The sequence below is a fragment of the Galeopterus variegatus genome, unplaced genomic scaffold, assembly GCF_000696425.1.
Source record: "Galeopterus variegatus unplaced genomic scaffold, G_variegatus-3.0.2 Scaffold2548, whole genome shotgun sequence".
Taxonomy (NCBI): domain Eukaryota; kingdom Metazoa; phylum Chordata; class Mammalia; order Dermoptera; family Cynocephalidae; genus Galeopterus; species Galeopterus variegatus.
In genome coordinates this window covers 175,649-191,616 of record NW_007728659.1, presented here as the reverse complement: position 1 = coordinate 191,616, position 15,968 = coordinate 175,649, and positions in this window count along the sequence as shown.

Sequence of the window (15,968 nt, the reverse complement as noted above, 5' to 3'; positions counted from 1 at the left end):
GAGGAAGCAATAGATCTATGTTGCTCTAGTTGGAATGAATTGATAGAGAAAATCTGGACTTAAATTCCAAGGGCAAGAACTTGGAACCAGAGAAAGTCAAAGTTACACTTAAGATTTAGGAAGCCGGGGTGGAGTGGGGGGGTGCAACTGTGAGGAAATAACAACATGAGACTTCAGCTGACTTTACAGGTATAGCTGCCCTGGACACACCTCCCTTCTCATCCACTGAACTTTGGACAGACCTTAACTATTAGTTGAAAGAAACACCTCATTTTACCAGGATTAGCTTTATATTATATAATTTTAAATTATGCAACACTTCAGATTTATGTAAATGGGATGCCCGTTTCATTAGATCCTGGCTCCCCTGAAACATTTTTCTAACCTGGTGAGACATTGTCATTCCATCTTTCCCAGTGTGCCATTTATGTTATTTTCACCATTATCACTGCCATTAATATTGTGAATACCAACATATTTAATATTGTGAATACCACACGGCCATTGGCTAAATACCAACTAAGTGTAAATCCTGGTGTAAGAAGGGAAGGATTCCAACCACTGGGCCTTCATTCAAATAACAGCATAAATGCCAAACAGAATAATAACACAGACAGTAAAGACATCGGTCCCTGTACTAGTGTTCGATGGTTGCCAGAATAAACTACCCTAAAACTGATGACTTAAAATAATGTACATTATTTCTTTAAAATAACACAGATTTTGGGCTGAGCCTGTGGCGCACTCCGGAGAGTGCAGCGCTGGGAGCGCAGCGACGCTCCCACCGCGGGTTCGGATCCTGTATAGGAATGGCTGGTGCGCTCACTGGCTGAGCGCGGTGTGGGTGACACCACACCAAGGGTTGCGATCCCCTTACCGGTCATGAAACAAACAAACAAACAAAAATAAATAATAAAATAAAATAATATAAAATAACACAGATTTTGGGCTGAGCCTGTGGCGCACTCCGGAGAGTGCAGCGCTGGGAGCGCAGCGACGCTCCCACCGCGGGGTCGGATCCTGTATAGGAATGGCTGGTGCGCTCACTGGCTGAGCGCGGTGTGGGTGACACCACACCAAGGGTTGCGATCCCCTTACCGGTCATGAAACAAACAAACAAACAAAAATAAATAATAAAATAAAATAATATAAAATAACACAGATTTCAGAAGGTTAGAAGTCTGAAATCAGTTCAAGTTGACAAGATCAAGGTGTTAGTTGGGCTGTAATCAAAAAGAGAATACATGTCCTTTCATTTTCCAGCTTCGAGAGCTGTATTCTTTGACTCGTAGGTCCCTTCCTCCATCTTCAAAGCCAGAAGAGTAGCATCTTGCTTCTTTTATATCAACTCTCCCTATGACTTCCTCTTATAAAGACACTTGTGATTGCACTTAGGACCCTCCAGATAAATCAGGATAATCTCTCCATCTTCAGATCCTTAATTTAAACAGAACTGTGAAGTCTCTTTTGCCATTTTATGGAATAATTCATTTTGATTACACATATCAGCATGGGTTAGCGGATCAATATGAAACATGCATTTTATATTCGACTGGAGAACTTGATATCTTATACTCTTGATATGACTCTAAAAGCAAGGATTTCAGGAATTATATACAGGTAATGAAATTGCTGATGTTATGCTCCTGAGGCTAATTTTTCTTGGGCTACATGATTCTTCTTAAATAAACATATTTTTTCCCTACAAAAAGACTAATAGAGTTAATTTTCCTAATATTCATTTAATAGGCATAACCTTAAGATCCACTGAAGGTCATTGCTGTTTTGGAGAGTTTTCAGTAGGGAATCAATTGTTATAATCATTGATAACAGTAACTTAAAATGTTTCAGGGTTTACAGATTGATCAGATAAAACATAAAAGCTGAAAAGATAAGATTATAAAACGTAAATATCCAAGAGACATAAAACAGAATCATTGTAAAATATAAGTAAATATAGAAAATTAAAACAGAATAATACATGCTTTATAAAAATGATGGAAATATGAGGACTTTCAATAACAGTGCATTTGAAACATGGTAGAAATCACACTGTGTTTCATTCGATCTCATGTTGATCTCACTAGTTCTCCTTATCACATCCAGGTAGCATTTATACCAGTCTGCTACAGAAGTTGTCTGAATATGACTACAATGCATACTCCAAGGAACTGGTGAGCAAGGGAGACCTTTAAAAATTTATGAGACTGGATGTTGCTGGTAATACTAATGCTGTGAAAACGAAATATCTACTCTCTGGTTGTCACTAGCTTTAGATAAAACATTCTAGGCAGGTGCATGTGATTAATGGGGCCCAAGTTATGTACAATTGCTCCTTCTCTCAGAGGGTGCTAAGAAATCAAGTATCTGAAATGTTTGTCTCTCAAAAAGATTCATTTAGTGGGAAATGTTCATACATCTAAAGAGCTCACATGCCAGACACCCACAAATTTACCAATTATCTGCAGCTACACAGGAATAAAATGGTTTCATTATTTTACATGATCAATAAAAATTATACAAGGTAAAATAAAACTCTGTTCCAAAGCAAACCTTTGTTTTTATTCTTTTTTAAATATAAGAGAAATCTATGTATATAAAGCTTGACAAATACAGACAATTTTTAAAAAACGTCTAAGTAGAAATTAGCCAGAATTCTACTCAATGGTTTATAACTTCAGACGTTTTAGAGATGAGCTTTAACAGTCTCCGATAATAATTTCAGCGGCCTATGACGTGTATGAGGTGTCTTCAGAAAGTTCATGGTAAGATTCACAGTATTGTTTAAGTCCATTTTTCCATGAATTTTTTGAAGTACCCCCATATATATCTGCCTGTGACATGCCTACCAACAAGAAACACAGTAAGCCCAAGCAACATGAATTCAGGTTAAAGACACAAGCTTGGTTTCTTTATTATTTCACACTACTTTTCCGAATAAAATGGGAGACAGGGAAGTCCTTAAGAAGAGGAAGCGTCTACAGCGCCAGCCATCTAGTGCTCAGCATTAAGAGCACGCGTCTTTCTTGCCTATTACATATCAAGGAGAAGAGATGTGGTAGGCAGAATTCTAAGATAGGCCCTGACCTTCATCTCCTGATGTTGCTACTACAATTGCATTAGCTTGCTTGAATAAGGGATTTGCAGATGTAATTAGTCACTAATCATTTGATCTTAAATATGGAGATTATCTGGGTTGGCCTAATATATTCATACAAGTCCTTTAAATGCAGGGAGTATTCTTTGGCTGGTGGCAGAAGAAGTCAGAGTAATTCAAAGTGAGATAAAAATTGGCTTAAAAGGATATTGTGTTATTGGCTTTTAAGATGGAGAGGGCAGTGTGGGACAGACCTCAGAGTAGCTCCCACGAGCTGAGAGTGACCCTCAGGCAACAGCCAGCAGGGAAATGAGGACCACAGTCTATAGCAAATGGATTTTAAGGAAGTGGATCTGTGAAAAAAAGAATTTGATTCAAAAATTTGGAAACATTAGGAATGTGGTATATATACACAACAGAGTACTACTCAGCCATAAAAAAAAATATGAAATTCTGCCATTTGCAGCAACATGGATAAGTCTGGAGAAAATTATGTTAAGTGAAACAAGCCAAACCAGGAAAGAGAAATACCACATGTTCTTACTTATAACTAGGGGCTAAGAAGGAAGGAAGGAAGGAAGGAAGGAAGGAAGGAAAGAATGAATGAAAGAAAGGAAAAGAGAAAAAGAAAGAAAGAAAGAGAAGAGCACAACTATTCACTGAACTTTCAGAATGAGAGAACAAACCTAAAGTTACTACAGATATGCGGGAGGGAGGGAGGGACAGGTCGGGTGAAGGGCATAAAGAAAAAACATGACTTGTAATAATGAATATGCTAAAAAAAAAATTGGAAACAGAATCTTTTTCACGTCCTCCAGTTTATGTGCCAGCCTCATCGACACCTTCATTTGGGCCTTCTGAGGCTCTAAGAAGAGAACACAGTTGAGCCCACCCAGATTTCTGACTTACAGAACTGTTAGGCAATGAATGTGTTATTTTAAGCTGCTAAATTTGTGGTAATCTGTTCTAGAGAAACAGGCTTCCTTTACGCAGTGGTTCTCAAACTTTAACATTCATCAAGATCACCTACACAGCTTTTGAAACATGCATTGCTGGACTCCATTTCCTGAGTTTCTGATTCAGTAGATTCGAGGTAGGATCAGAAAATTTACTTTCTAATAAGTTCCCAGGTGATGTTGATGCTGCTGGTCTGGGGACCACTCTTTGGGAAACAGCGCCCTCCTGTGAAGCCCTGGGCCTCACCTTACACCTCTTAGTGACTCCTTCCTAAGAGAACAAAAGGATGACTTACCTGGTTGGTGAAATTGGGAGAAGGAATTGAGCTTTCTCAGTCCCTTTTGAGCTCTTACTGCTGTGGGTCTGCCAGCCTGTAGATAGGGAACATTCTGGACTGTTCTTTGCCTTGGGGTGAGTTGATTGCCTTTGTGAGAAGTGGCCAGTGATTGTTCGTGTCTGCCAGTGACTCAGTGAGGGAGTCTGTCTGATTCTGAGAGAAGTATTCAAAAACCCATGGGGACCCTTTGTCTTAACCATACGTGCCAATCCTGCTTTTATGAGTAGTAATACTGATATTTTGATTTCTAGTTGACCACAATGTCTATCTCTTAGTGCTTTGGTGAGGAAATAGATAATTTATTGGCCCTCTGAAATCTTAACACCTGATAGAAGAACTGGTACTCATTTTAGCGACCTATAGCTCCCTTTAGTTGCTAAGAACTATTATTTCTCTAGTCAGAGGAGAAATAACATTTCTGGCAGTAGTCAGTTTGTAGCTGTTACATCAAACCACTTCCAAAGGAAGGTGTCCTGATTCTCTTTGCAAGACTGACGAGGCAAAGCGGTGGATTTTAACAGCTGCCACTAAACAGCCCAAGCTAACTCACTGACACACTACATCACAACCAATTAATCATACGTATTGCAAATTCAAATCGACCTTACATGATCATAACAGCACTGTTTACAATGGAAAGCCTAGATTTTTCTATTATAAATAAAATGATTATCCAAAGGAAAACTCATTTTACAAGGTATAAAATCCAGTGAAGACAGATCCAATATTTATTTTCCCCAGCGTTTTGTCTATCAACACTATCTTTCTCTCAGAGAGGAAGAGCAAAACTCTAATTTATTGACTATCCACAATATATGAGACCCTTAAGTTTATTATCTTACTTAATCCTCTAGGAACATTACCAGGGCACTTATTTCTATGTTCATTTTACGATGAGGATCATAAAGTGTAATGAGTTTCCTATCATCATATATCCTTAAGGGGGTAACATGGGGTTCCAGTCTGTGTTGTTTGAGTCCAAAGCTCATGCTATTTCTACCATGTCATTTTACTGATAAAGAATGCCATTTTAAAACAGTGGAAGTTACTGTGGCAGATACAAATGGGATTCATAGAAATACTTCATTAGCTGAGGTAAGGATTAAAAAAACAAAACAAAACAAAACATTTTACCTAACATGACAGAACCTTTTTAAAAAACCACATTTTAACCATTGTAAAGGTGCATAATGTTTGTTAATAATATTGTACATCTCATATCCTTCTTCCTTAGATACTTTCCTTAATAATTATTAGAAAAGACTTCTTGTCAAGCATTATTTAATGACAGCCCATTCATATTGTTTTTTTAATTACAAAGAAATTAAAAATATAGAAGTAAAAGTGACGAAAAGATAATATAAATCCAGTATTTATATCATATCACCAAGGATAGTGACATTTATTGTAACAAAATGCATCCTAAATTCCAAAGCTATTTTCCAGATCCTTTGCCATTTCATCATAGAAGTCCTGTGTCAAATTTGAATATTTGAGAAGATTAATATAATAGGATTTGCAGGTCTATATCTAGCCAGAGAAAAACCCCAAACACATTCTCTAGCTATATGACTCCAGGCAAGTAATCCAGTTTATGCTGATTTTGCCCAGTACTAAGTATGGAAAATAAATCTTGCCAACATAGAAAGCTTGTTGTAAAAATAAAATATATTGATTGAATAACATATAAATTGGGTGATTAATTGATTAAAAATTAATTATTTGATATCTACCATGTGCTAGACATTGTGTTGGTCACAAGAGATACAAAACGAAGACAAGCGTTCTCAAGTGAGACGGAAATGTGCATATACAAGCACATCCTGTTTCAGGATACGCACAGCTTGATTATAGGAACTAAGCAAAGGACACTTCATCTAGCCTGGGTAGATTAGGTAAAGCTTTCTGCAGTAACTCTCAGACTAAATTTTAATTATTGAATAAAAGTTAACTGGGCAAAAAGCCAGAAAAAATATAGCAAGATACAGATGCGAAACTTACAAGCATTTTATTGTTGTATTACAAAGCATGAGAAAGTAGTGTTAGGTGAGACTCAAAAGGTAGGCAATGCAACTGGAAATTATTTTCAGAGTCTACCAAAGCCTTTAAAATTACATTTTTAGGGCCGGCCCGGTGGCGCACTGCTACAGTGCGCCGCTTGGGAGTGTGGAGGCGCTCCCGCCGAGGGTTCGGATCCCACATACAGACCGGTTCCCACTCACTGGCTGAGCGAGGTGCGGGAGCAACACCGAGGGTTGTGATCCCGTAGCCGGTCCCGGTCCGGTACGGGCATGACACTGAGAGTTGCGATCCATTGCCAGACACGAAAAAAGACAAAAAAAAAAAAATTACATTTTTAATTCAATGTATTTACTCATACAAAAATAAGAAAGTCATCATAACTGTGGAAAAAGACAGGTACAAAGATTTTCCAACAATAATAATTGTAATAAAATTTGGAAAAACATACTTAAATATCTTAAATCATAAAGTATAGCACCCTAATATTATAGTGACATTAAAACATTTTCAAGGAATATTTAATAATCTGGAAAGTGTTTGTAATCACAATATTAAGATTATGATGCAGGAAACAGAGATTATTTACATGTAGGAGTATGCCAGTCTTTCAAAAAATATTTGTGTTTTTTTATGGATAGTAAAATTCTCATAAAGTGATGCATGTAAATGCTCACCAATTTGCCTGGCAAAATAAATTTTAACGAATAATACATAATGCTAAAACTGTGTTTATGTATGCTAAATGGAATTGCAGATGTTTAAATTTTCTTGTTTCTTGTCTGCATCTTTTAAAATCTTATATTTACATGAAAATTTCAGATTAAAAATCAGTAATGAAAATATAATTAAAGAGAAATTAGACTAATGAATGTAAAATTTCTAAGACTGCCTGAATGTGAGCTATGTGCAAATAAAAAATATCTAATTAGTTTTGATATCTTAATTCAAGCTTGATGAGCTAAAACTTCTGTCTTATATACACAAAAGTGATGTAAATTAAGAGTACAAATAATATTTGTAATAATTCCTTACTTAATGCAAACCTAAACATTTAAGCATTTCATATAAAAATAGGAAATTAGTATTCTAAAATATGTACATATTAAAATACTAAATTTAGGGCAGAAATATGTGAGGTTCAGTAAAATTCTTTTCCAGCCATTATTCAAAGACACAATGACATGCAAAAGAAAGGATAAAGAAATTCTAAATTTTTAACACTATTTTCCAATTAGCTGACTCTATATTTTGATATGACGGTATTTCAAAAAGTTTAGGGCAAGATTTGTATTATCTTTTAATTCAATTTTTTCACGAACTTTTTGAAGTACCCTCCTACTCATAGCAGACTGTATCAGTTATAGAAATATATATAGAGATACACAGATAGACAGATGAGGGTTAAAGTTCAGAGTTTTAAAGAGTAACAGAATTTTCTGCAAATGGCATAAATAAAGTTTGTAGACTAGTGGACTAACTAGCAAATTATTTAGGAATAGGCAGGTTTAGGACTTTATTGAGTTAAACAGACTCGGGATTTGCTGCAATTTTGTAGCTGTAACACTCACCTTCATTAGAAAAAAAAAAGCCATATTTACGTGAAAAATTAGGAAAGGCTCCAAGGCAAATGTCAGGTCTACCACAGACAATTTTCTATAAATAATTGCTTTTTCTCTCATTTCTTCACTATCACCATATGTACAAATGTATAATTAAAAATGTAACTCCAGCCCACAGAAAGGAAATGCAGGCTGTAATAATTGACCCACCAATCCTCTAAAGTCCAACTTCTCAGGCTATTTTGAGGCTGTTTCCTAAACAGTATGGAAAATTCAAAGTGAAAAAGTAAGACAACCATAAAACTCATAAAAGGAGAGCAAGCATTATATAAATCACTTTAGAAAACATTAAGACCAATGATGACAGACTCTGACCAACATTTGTTAAAAATAGAAGCTGATGATAATAAACTGAGACGTGTTGCTAATGCAGTTAAGAGGAAAACAAAGAGAATAATAGAGGGTTTCAAGAAGATGGGAACTTTTACTTCCCATTTATAATCTAAAAATGGAATAGTACGTCCACTTGTAAAATGTGTGATGCACAGGAATATATAGAAAGAGTTACTTTTCATCAATTTTCTATACCTAGAAAAACACCAAGTTGTATTTGTTTATCATAACACTTCCAGAGAAACAGAAAATATTATTTGTTGTGTTTTGCCTTAAATTTTGTTTAAAATAAATTTCAAGCAGTTTGATTATTATATATTAATTTAGTTAAATTTTTTATTTTGCTATTTTCCTTCCACTAGCTGGAATTCTATAATCTCTGGATTTTCTTTTTCCTTTGAATAACTCAACCTGCAATCACTAATCACTTATTTTTTTTTTTTAAGTTTACAAAAATCTGTGATACCTGGATATCTCAGTATTCAAAATCAATAGGTGTCAATTGTGTTTTTACTACTTGAACTGTACTGTTACTGATCTATTTAAATTTTTACCATTTATTATAAAACTGTGTTTTCATAAAAATCTATATAGAAACCTTATGGTAGATGTTATGATTTATTTTAATAAACTTTAATTCTTTCAGGAAGATCATGATTTATTATAGAACACATCACCAACATTGTACTACATCTTGAGAGAAGATGTGAATCTGAGAATATAGAATTTAAAAGACTGAAATATGAATCTGAGAATTTCTATGTAAATTTAAAAATTTTTTAGAGATCTAAGAGGCTAATTATCTTTTCTCCCTTTACTCACTTCTGAGCAGTCTCTGGTAATCTTAAATTTTATACTAGCCACAAAACATGGGATGTTTTGGAAACTCAAAGAATATGTAATTCTGTAGAAGGTTGTAAAAAAAATGTACAAGAGGGGCCGGGGCCAACCCCGTGGCTCGCTCAGGAGAGTGCTGCGCTTGGGAGCGCAGGGGCGCTCCCACCACGGGTTTGGATCCTATATAGGGATGGCAGGTGCACTCACTGGCTGAGCACGGTGTGGGCAACACCAAGCCAAGGGTTACGTTCCCCTTACCGGTCGCAGAAAGGACAAAAAAAAAAAAAAAATAAATAAAGTACAAGAGAAGGGTTCACCCAAAAAGAGGTTTGAATATGCCTTGAGACTAGTCTTGAGAAATCAGGAGGAATTCTCCTGCGTGATATTCATTCTTTTCACAGATATCATTATGTACCTGACATATAGTAGGATCCTTGGGTTATGCAGTATACAGAGCCCTAAAAAGGAGAGAACAATCCCTGCCCATGTGTAGCTTACAGTTAACAGCCAAGAAAGCCTTTCTGGCAGAGGGAACAGCATAATTAAAGGCTCACATTATAAAAGAACTTGGGGTGTTCAGAGAACTCCAAATAATTTGTAATGGCTGGAGTAGAGTATTTGTAGATAAGAGAAGCAGAAGAAAGGAGTAGAAACTACCCCATGTAATTACTCTACTCAGATTGTGAAATCATCTTTAAAATTTTTAAATTACTGTGCAACTTATGAGTAATTAAGAGCAGACATTAACCACATAAAGTTCTTCCATGTTATATCTCTTGTACTTTATCTTGCTTTAATATTTGTATTTTCCTATAGATATAAGACATTTAGAAAACATTTGATAAAATAATTTCTATGGCTTTCTAAACTACTTCATGGGTTATTGATGAGATCAATGATAAACAGCGTTGTACCAAATGTAGATTGTATAATTCTTACATGAATTTTAAGAATTAAATATCTCTTAAGTTTACTTTTTAGTTTTTCTCAGTAATTTTGATGCCAGAGGAAGGGTCTGGGAAGCCCGATGGCAGGCCTCAACCCACCCCATCCTCTTACCAGGTTCTTGACTCTGCACAGGAAAGAATTCAAGAGCAGAGTCCCAGTAGACAGTGAGAACAGGCTTAATGTAACAGATAAGAAACACAGGTTCCAGAGAGGGATTGAGGCTCAGCTCCAGAGACTGAGCAGGGCCCACACCAAGTTTAATACAAAAGTGAGAAATACCCACTTAAAGTTTAGTACAGAGTGCAGGCTGGCTCAAAAGAGTGGGCAGCCACCTGCTAAAAGTAAGCTTAACACGAAAATAAAGCATATATACCTCAGCCATCAAAGTGTGAGTTGGCCTCAAGAAAGTGAGGAACAACACTGCCTTCTGCTGGGGTTTGGCTTTTATAGTTTCACCATCCAATGAATATTCAATTAAGGGAGCGGTTCCCAGTTATATAACATAGTCTTGCACACACTCAGTTGGTCTCCTTTTGGAGTGTGTTCATTCGTAAAATTCTATCACATGTTCCAGACATATTCAAGAATATTCTTTGCTCTCTAGTATCTCTAGTGGAAGGTCATTTTGCTACAGGGTAATATAACCCTTCTCTACTGAGAACGCCCAGCCACTGGATTTGCATAAACCAGCCCCTTGTGGTCTCAATTTCCCTGTGTACACACACTCATACATATGCATTATACCATATGGCATATAAATAGGGAGCTTGCAAATGCATATAAGGGTTATTTAATGTGTTATAATACTATAATATAATAGCATGTTTCCTCTATTTATATGCCATATAATATAATAATTATAATTAAACTGCTAAACACCATTCTACTCACATATATATGTATACTTAACAAATTTGCTATAGGGAAATTAATATAAGCTTATCAAAGCAATTCAAATCTGTGATTCCCTACATATTTAAAAGCAGTGAAGTGTAAAGAGCAGGAAGATGAAACATGAATAAACAATATCATCATTTACGCCTGTGCTGAAATTTAGGCAGCACTCAAGTGAATAGTTCACTATCTAAAATCTTCATGAATATACTTACACAAAATGTACTTATAGTTCCAATCCTGTAGCTGACAGAAATTTATTAAATGTGTAACTATTATTTAAAATTACAGACACTCTTCCACTCATAGTCATCCTGAAATGCATCAATCATCTAAAAACAAAGTTTCAAAACCCATCTACATTATAATTGGTGGTAATCAGAGATACAACACATGCTTATTAAGTTTCTTTGTACTACCTGTGTAGGCTTTAAAGAAGACAATTAATAAATCATAAAGAAAAGAATACTGAATTAAGAGAATGAATATCCAAGTATATATTTGTTATAAACCTATTGAAATTTTATTAAATTTAAAATGGGCTTATTAAACATTTGCTGGTGATATACAAGGTAATTTTAAGATGAAGTAAGCTTCTGTATGTGAAAGCAATTTGAAAATATGTAGCGTTGAAGCCAATTTATCCCAAAATGTAGCAATACCCATGGAAGAGTATTTTATGAACTAATCTATAAGAGACATAGAATAAGTTTTATTTAAAGATAGTTAAATCCCTTCTCTTAAAACTGGGAAGTAGCTGATCTTTAATAAATATTAATTATCCAAATCTCTATTTCTAATTTCATGTTATAATGTGTGTGATAATTATATATATAGGATACATTATATGCTATATAAACATATATAATAATATAGATATATGAAGGTACTTCATAAGGTTTGCAGAAAAGTAGAATTAAAAGATAAAATGAATCATTCCATGAAATTTTTGAGGTATCCTTATATAGATACATATTCAAAAAGAAGGAGTCTGAAGCATCTTCTAGAACCTGATTCAAGAGAGCCGAAGATTTAAGGAATATGTAAATCAAAATGAAATTGTATGTCAATGGGTTTCCCTGTGGCCCCCACAAAATATGTCTATCACCTTTAATATATGGCAGATACTAATACGAAATACCAATATAGCCTTATAAATATCTGATTTTATAAATATCAGAATATCAAAGTTTAGAAGAAGATCTAGATCCAAGTTATATTGTATCATGAGAAGATGGCAAAAGTCTAATGTAGATAATATTTTTATTTTGAAGCTGGCAAAGAAAAATATTTAAAAAAACTGCTCTCTCTATCTCTGCAGTGTGCACACTGAGATTATATTTCATCAATCACTGATGATTTCTATTAATTAGATTTTTATAGTATTCTATATGATAAGTATAAATCTATGTCCACAAATACTATATGACACTACATTTTTTGTAAAAAGTTAGGTAAGATTGGATATCATCATTCAAATAACCACCAAAACAACAAAATCAAGCAATGTCAATTTTATTGTCAAAACTGGTTTCTTGTTTTGCATTTATTTCCCTACTAAAGCGGTTGAACTTTGTATTGCTTTTTCAAGCATTTTTTTCTTTTTATTTTGTAAATTGATTTCTATATTTTTTTGGATTCTCTACTTCCCATTGATGTCTACACGTGAGTTTATAGAATGTTTTATTTAATAAATGTAAATGAGGAAACACCATTTATTTTCTCTCCTTTCCCTAACTCCAGACACACATACACTACCTTCCCTCCTCAGAGCAAATGAACACTGTATTTGTAAAAGACTTAGTTTACTTTTTCATAAAAGTAAACTTAAAAAAATTGTTTTTTTTGCTATAATCACTTTAGATTTGTGAGTTTATAGTGCTAATCAATTTTGAACATTATTTAGCCATTGTATTAGTCAGGGCTCTCCAGAGCAACAGAACCAATAAGAAATATATAGCTACAGAAAATGAAACTTACTGTGGGAATTGTCTCACATTATGATGAAGGCAGAGAGTCTCACCGTATGCCACCCGCAAGCAGGAAAACCGGGAAAGCTGGTGGTGTGACTCAGCCCAAGTTTGAAGGCCTGAGAACCAGGGAGCCAATTGTGGAACTTACAGTCCAAGGCTGAAGGCCTGAGAGCCTAGGGGAGCAGTTGGAGTAAGTCCTGGAGTGCAAAAGCCCGAGAACCAGGGGTCTGATAACCAAGAGCAAAGGAAAGTAGATGTCCCAGCTCAAAAAGACAGAATCCTCCCTTTATCTGCCTTTTTACTCTATTAGAATGTGCTCCTACAGATTAAATAATGCCCAATCACATAGGTGGGAGATCTTTACTCAGTGTACTGATTCAAATGCTAATCTCTTCTGAACACACCCTCTCAGACACATCCAGAAATAGGTTTCACTGGCTATCTGGGAACTGCTTAGCCCAGGCAAGTTGACACATAAAATTTGCTGTCATAGTCACTATTCCATCACATATTATTCAATTTTTGTTTTTTTTTTATTCTGTCCTTGTTTTCTTGAACTCAAATTGCATGTATGGTAAATTATATTGTCCAGAAAGAATATCCTTCTTTCTTTTTTTCTTTTTTTTTTTAAAACAGTCAGAATAATTTGAGATGCTATATTTTCTATTTCACTGAATTTTTTGATAAGAGTTTGATTGGTTGAGGTGTAATTGATATACAATTTGATAAGTTTGGGGATATGCGTACACCTGGGAAACCATTACCACAATAAAGGTAATAGACATGTCCATTACTTTAAAAAGTTTCCTGTGTTTCCCCTTTTTTTTGCTATAAGCACCTTAATATTAGATCCACCTTCTTAACACATTGTTAAGTGAACATCACAGTATTGATAAGTATATGTTCTATGTTGCATAGTACACCTCTAGAACTTATCTTGCATAACTAGAATTATATACCAATTGAACAACAACTTTCCATTTTCTTCCTGCTTCCTGCCTATTTGATATCCTAGCCTCTTTATTCTGTCAATAACTGAGAAAGCATATCACTGGCTTTTGCTCTTATATTCAATCTATCAATCTCTATTTTTTAACTTGTTTATACCTGGGATCAGCAAACGCTGGCCCAAAGACCAAATACACCTCAGCACATTTTTGTAAATAAAGTTACACCGAATACAGCCACACATTTATTTATGTACTGCCTCTGACTGTTTTGCACAACAACAAAGTTGTTGAGTTGTTGCCACATATGTGTACTATATAGTCTTCAAAACCTAAAATATTTACTTTCTAGCTCTTTGCAGGAAACAGGTTACAAAACACAATTTGAAGGGCATTGGTGAGTAGATTCTTAGACTGTGTATATTAGTCATTTATTGCTGTGTACCAATATTACCACAAATGTATTGGCTTAAAACAGCATATGTTTATTATCAGGTAGTTTCTATTGGTCAGGAATGTGGGCATAGCTTAGCTGGGTCTTCCGTTTCAGGGTTTCACATGGATGCAATAAAGTATCATCTGGCAATGCAGTATCATCTCAAGGCTGAACTGGGGAAGGATCCACTTCCAAACACATAAGATTGTTAGCAGAATTCAGTTCCTTGATGTTGTGGGATTGGAGGTCTTAGTTTCTTGCTTCCGGTTGGCAAGAGGCCATCCTCAGTTCCCAGCTGGTTATTAGCTGGAGGCTTTCCTTCGTTTCTTGGCCTCCCCAAAATTACTGTTTGCTTCCAGCCAAGGAGAGAGTCTTCTGGCAAGGTGAAAGATACAACTCCATGTAATGTGATCATGGAAGTGACTATCACTTTTGCTTTATTTTGTTGCCTCAAAGCAAGCTCCAGTTCCTGCCCACACTATAGGAAAGAAGATTAGACCACGACAGAAATACAAGGAGATGAGGATTTTGGAGGCTACCTTAGAGTCTGTCTGCTATGCTATGGTTCTCTCCTCTCTGAAATTCTGTCCCTGTCAAGTCTCAGTCACTTTGGCAGCCTCACACTTTAAACTTTGCCTCCTCCATCCTGTAAAAGGTGTTGCCTTTCACTTGGGTTCACTTTCCTCATTGTGTGATTTGGAAAACATCCTCAGGGGCAAAGCTGTGATAAATATGGAGCTTAAGATATCTTCAAGTTCTGAGTACTTTTTCAATTTTTCATATTTATATTTGGTTGTAGAGTTAGTATGACACGAGCTATCGTGGCCTCTGCTGGATGTATAATTATACTTTTTTCATATTGCATCCATTCATAAAAGTAGTCCTTTTTCCTAAATTCACAAGGTGGATATTTGGTTGTAGAGTTAGTATGACACGAGCTATCGTGGCCTCTGCTGGATGTATAATTATGCTTTTTTCATATTGCATCCATTCATAAAAGTAGTCCTTTTTCCTAAATTCACAAGGTGTCCCATATTATCTAATTTCCTCCTAATCTTTCTGGTGTTGGGTTGCCAAACTGTGGTAAAGGGATGACAGTGGAGTGTTACTCCTAAGTTTCATTGTCAAAATAGATTTCCTTGAGACTGCAACCTTATAAAGAGACATTGGAATTCTATTAAGTACTATGGTTCACTGTCCAGGGCCACCTTGGGATGCTGCTCCTCACACCAGCACCCCCACTGTCTTGGCTGCTCCAGTTGTCACTAAATTGGCCCCAGGTGTGGCTGGACCTGTAGCTTTGAAAGATGCAAACCAGAAGCCTTGGCGGCATCTACGTGGTGTTAAGTCTGTAGGATTGCAGAATGCCAGAGCTGTGGAGGTTTGGGAGCCTTCACCCCAATTTCATATGTTTGGAAAATCCTGGGTGCCCAGGAAGATATCTGTCACAGGGGCAGATTCACCACATAGACCCTTTGCTAGAGCATTGCCAAGAGGAAGTGTGGGATCAGAGTTGCAGCAGAAAAAGCCCACCAAAGCTATGCCTAGTGGAGCTGTGGGAGCAGGAC